Source organism: Myotis brandtii, unplaced genomic scaffold, assembly GCF_000412655.1.
Source record: "Myotis brandtii unplaced genomic scaffold, ASM41265v1 scaffold650, whole genome shotgun sequence".
Classification (NCBI taxonomy): Eukaryota; Metazoa; Chordata; class Mammalia; order Chiroptera; family Vespertilionidae; genus Myotis; species Myotis brandtii.
Window position 1 is genome coordinate 540,412 of NW_005370517.1, and position 5,707 is coordinate 546,118.

Consider the following 5,707-nt stretch of genomic DNA (forward strand, 5'->3'; position numbering starts at 1 on the left):
ATAGAGAGTTAGAAACATTGATGAGAGAGAAATGTTGATCAGTTGCCTCCTGCACACCCTGTAGTGGGGATGTGCCCATAACCAAGGTATATGCCCTTGACTGGAATCTAACCTGGGACCCGTCAGTCCGCAGGCTGGTGCTCTATCCACTGAGCCAAACCGGTGAGGGCTAATGTCATACATTCTTTTCACGATTGATTTGGTTACATGGAGTCCTGTGACATTTACATTAATTTAGGAAGAGCTTTTGTATTTCCACCAAAAGTGTCACTGGGACTTTGATAGGGATTGCTTTGAATGTTTACGTCACTTTGGGTACCATGGCTGCATCTCCGGAACCTATCTTGAGACATGCCTGTGATCAAGGGGCGTTCTAGATAGAAGCAGAGAAGTTGCTCAAAGATTGTGGAGGCCACGTTGCTACACACAAAATGGCGGATGACACCTCGTTGCTTCTTTGTAGCAGCAACTGCAAGGCGCTTACCGTGTACTGCCATTCTGTTCTCACTCTGTGTCACGCACAATATGCACTTGGTGTTCGAGATGCTTCAAAACAGGGAGATCATTGAACATGCACTTATTGCTTTGAATGTTTACGTCACTTTGGGTACCACATCTGCATCTCCAGAACCTATCTTGAGACATGCCTGTGATCAAGGGGTGTTCTAGACAGAAGCAGAGAAGTCACTCAAAGAATGTGGAGGCCACGTTGGTACACACAAAATGGCGGATGACGCCTCGTTGCTTCTTTGTAGCAGCAACTGCAAGGCGCTTACCGTGTACTGCCATTCTGTTCGCACTCTGTCATGAACAATATGCACTTGGTGTTCGAGATGCTTCAAAACAGGGAGATCATTGAACATGCACTTCCCTTATCTCTCTTTCTCTCCAGCGAAGAAACTGGGAGGTGGGAGTGTTTTTGTAATATTCCAATTGTGTGCCAAGGGGTTTGAGCAGCTATCATTGGCAAATGTAAGCAACTCTTTGTCTCTCTTTGATGTGACTTTTCTTCATTATACCTATCTTGAGCTTTCTTTGAATCCTTCACTGGCTCTTGGAGTATTCAAAACTGTCATTTGGCCTATAGTTGCTGGTAACTTCAAAGTGCTCTCATCTGATTGTGAAAACTGAAAATGTGTTTTCTTTCAGCTATGTCATCTGAAGATGACAAGGCCTTTATGCCAAATACCGGAATACCAAATTTATTCTCTGAAATAATACTGGTAAGATATAAAAGGTATCACTTTATAATGTACACTTAATGAAAGTCTTGGTATTTGGGGAAGAGTGTGATAAGAAGAGAGGATATTAATATAAACAGAACTAATCTGGAACACTTACCAGAATAAAATATTTTTTCCCTAAAGAGGTAAAGTGCATTACGCTTTTGGGAAACCTCCCAGTTTAAAGTCAGTTACATTGGCAGGTCAGTGTTTTTCTGTACATGAAAGTCGAAAACAAGTTTTTACTGTTAATGCATTTTTGGAAAGGAAATCTAGATAAACTAGGAATTCACATAGTCTGTAGTGTAATCATTTCAGTTGTTTAAAATGTAGGGTGGGATTAAACTTTCATGCAGTCATTTCTAAAATGTAGAGATATATACTGTACCTATAAAATTAAACTGCTCAATTTGGCATTATTTTATGTTTACAAAAAAACACCATATTTTTATTGATTTCAGAGAGTAAGGGAGAGGAGGAAAGAGCCAAAAATATCAATGATGAGAGAGAATTATTCATTGGCTGCCTCCTGCATGCCTCCCACTGTGGACTGATCCTGCAACTGGGACATGTGGCCCTGACTGGGAAGGAACCATTACCTACTTGTTCATACCTCGAAGCTCAACTGCTGATCCATGCTGGCTAGGCAATTTGGCAGTCTTTTTATTTTTGTCAGTCTTTTAAACAAGGATTTAATATTCTTCCTCTAACAATTTTTTGTATTTATTATTTGTCAATAATTTCAGTAAATTAGGAAAGCTCTTTTTTATACAACGATCTTGGTTTAATGAGTATCACAAAATGGTTCTTATGGAACAAGTGTAATTTTTTGTATTTATTATTTGTCGATAATTTCAATAAATTAGGAAAGCTTTTTTTTATACAACGATCTTGGTTTAATGAGTATCACAAAATGGTTCTTATGGAACAAGTGTGCATGTTTAATGAATTTATAACTGTCACTAAAGGTCTTTCTATCTCCCATTATTACCAGAGTACATATTATGGAGACAGCAGATATCAATGGAATAAACATTGGAAAAACTTTAAGCAAGAGTCATATCTTAATCATCGGACAAGCGAGCTTGCAGAGAACCATTATAAAATTAGAAAAGTCTTTGACCAAATGTCCAATCACAATATATGTCAGGTTATTCCTATTGTGAAGAAGACACACAAAGGAAATAAATGTGTCCAGTCTTTTCAGCAATCATTAAATTACACTGAACAAGAGAATATTCATACTGGGGAGGAGGCTTATAAATGGAATCTGTGTGGGAGAGTCTTCAGTCAAATATTCAATGTAAATAGACTGAAAAAAATCTATAGTCGAGAAAAACCTTATACATGTAAAGATTTTGGTAAAACATCTCATTGGCCTTCAGATTGTACTTTAAATCAGAGAATTTATACTGGAGAGAAACCTTATAAATGTATAGAATGTGGCAAAGCCTTTACCAGATCCTCAAACCTTACAATGCATCAGAGAGTTCATACTGGAGAGAAACCTTATAAATGTATAGAATGTGGCAAGTCCTTTGGCGGCTCCTCAAACCTTACTAAGCATAAGAGAGTTCATATTGGAGAGAAGCCTTATAAATGTACAGAATGTGACAAATCCTTTGTCTGCTCTGCAGAACTTACTAAGCATCAGAGGGTTCACACTGGAGAGAAGCCTTATCAATGTAGAGAATGTGGCAAATCCTTTGGGAGAGCCTCAAACCTTACAAAGCACCAGAGAATTCACACTGGAGAGAAGCCTTATAAATGTATAGAATGTGGCAAAGCCTTTACCAGATCTGAAACCCTTGCTTATCATCAGAGAGTTCACACTGGAGAGAAGCCTTATAAATGTATAGAATGTGGCAAGTCCTTTGGCAGCTCCTCAAACCTTACTACGCATCAGAGAGTTCATACTGGAGAGAAGCCTTATAAATGTACAGAATGTGGCAAATCCTTTGTCAGCTCCTCAGAACTTACTAAGCATCAGAGGGTTCACACTGGAGAGAAGCCTTATCAATGTAGAGAATGTGGCAAATCCTTTGGGAGAGCCTCAAACCTTACAATGCATCAGAAAGTTCATACTGGAGAGAAGCCTTATAAATGTAGAGAATGTGGCAAATCCTTTGGCAGATCCTCAAACCTTACTAAGCATCATAGAGTTCATACTGGAGAGACATCTTACAGATGTGTGTAGTGTTGTAAGTCCTTGAACAGCAGTGAAAATTTACTGAATATCACAGAATTCATACTGGAAAGAAGACTTATGAATGGGAAAAATGTAAAAAACTTTTAAAAGCCATTCACATATTACTGTACTTTAGAGACTTCTGAACAGAGAGATACTGTACAAATGTAGCGAATAGGCTGGTGCCTTTACCCACAGCTCAAAATTTACTGAACATCGGAGATTTTATAGTTTAGGGAAGCGTTACTCTGTAGAAAATGTGAGAAAGCCTTTAATCTGTGTTCAAACTTAACATTTTACGAAGCATTCTAAAGAGAAACAACAAAAATATAAAGTTATCCAAAGATTTAACGATGCTTTCATTGAGAATGATAAGGTCTTACAAATTCTGAGGGATATGTCAAAGTGTGTATTCTCATTTACATGTCATAGAACCTCTTGGAATTATTACTGGATCGAAGCCCAGCAGATATAAAGAATGTGACAAAGCTTACTCAGTATGCATACCTTACCCAACATCAGAATTAAAACTGGAGAGAATCAATACAAATGTAAACATTGTCCTAAAGTTTTTAATCAGCATCTGTAGCTTATTGCTCACATTGGAGTTTATTCTAGAGGGAAACCTTAAAATTGAAAAATGTGGGAAATCATATAATTGAACCTACAGCCCCAGTCTTATCAGGGATTATAATTGGGTAGAAATTCCACTTTTTTTTAATATAGAAGGAATGACTTTTCTTTAAAATATACAGTTTACAAATCTCCAAGGAATTTATGCCTTAAAGTGGCTTTAAAGATGTAAAAAGTTTATCCAAGTATTTAATTGATTATGAATTTTAAAGTCTCACTGAATTCACACTAGATCAATAGCCAAAATGCCTTTCAGGTATTGCCCTAAATCAGTACGCACAGTGTACTCCAAACTTTAAATGTTGTTAGGTAATGTTTGTATAGTTGAATATATCAAAAGAGTTGATGTTTCCATATGTACAATTACTTAGAGTGTTATCTCATTTATATTGAAATCATTTGAAGTATTTTGAAAAGTAAATGTTATTGTGATTCTACTCCCATACCACTTGATGCTGGTATGTTTTATATGTGGTGTGTGTCAGTGAAATCATGGGGTTGATTGTTTCTGTCTTAAAGATCTGTGAGCTGTTGTATATTATATGGACTTCACTTGTGTACACATTCCCATGGAATATTGGGTACATTGTACGGTGCATTATTTTCTTCTATTAGAGAATAATACTGTTGAATAAATTTTTAAAAATAGTTCTCAAGTTTGGAAATGATGTCATCAAGGATACTTCCTTTTCTTTGCCAATGTGTTCAGGTGAAAACTTTTTGAGGGCATGTCAATTTGTGGTTGTCACATTTAGGTGATTGGAACTACACTCAGGACAGTGCTGTCTTTGTGATAGATTTTCTATGATTAAGAGGGATATTGCAGTGACATTGTTGTACCCAGGATGCAGAATTGGCATGAACGCTGCATGTGGAGAGAGGACACTTTTCCCAGTGTCCAGTGTACACTGCTGGCTGAACTCAGAAACATTAATTCCATTTCTTTCCTTTCTCATTTCCTGTTCCTCTCTGTCTTGTTTCCTTTTCACTTTGTCTTCTAAGCTGCCATTCCTTTTGCAGTGCTATGACCACAGCATGTAAAGCTTTTCCTATACCACATCAGCCCTTCAAAGCCCTGTAACTTGCACTCAGTAGTTTTGAATTTAAAAATGCAATGACTGACAGTAGAATTTGGTGAATATTTTTCTTTATTTTCATGAGGTAGGTAGCCCACCATTCACGTTCTCATGCTGACACCTATAGTTTTTAATATGAATATGAATTTTCGGAATACCACAAATTGGCATCTGTGTACTTTGTAATTGGAATGATTTTTCTTGTCCTGTTTTTCATTGGAAACCTTAAGGATTTCTCATTGTTAGCCCGTTAACTTCTTTATTGGGATGGAATTAACCCATGTAAATAGTTTTTTTTAAATTAAATCTTTATTCTTCAGATTATTACAGTTGTTCCTCTTTTTCCCCCTATAGCTCCCCTCCATCCAGTTCCCACCCTCTCCCCCACTGTGCTCATCCATAGGTGCACGATTTTCAGTCTTTTCCTGCATCCCCCCACCCCTTTCCCCCCCCAAGAATAGGCAGTCCACTCCCTTTCTATGCCCCTGATTCTATTATAATCACGTTTATTCTGTTCATCAGATTATTTATTCACTTGATTTTTAGATTCACTTATTGATAGATGTGTATTTGTTGTTCATAATTTG

General features: G+C 37.2%; 1 protein-coding gene across 1 annotated transcript in view; it reads left to right on the forward strand.

The window, feature by feature from the left end:
• The window catches only part of LOC102239270 (zinc finger protein OZF-like), a 120,632-nt gene that overhangs the window by 101,799 nt on the left and 13,126 nt on the right, over positions 1-5,707 (forward strand). The gene's annotated exons all lie outside the window — the stretch shown is intronic.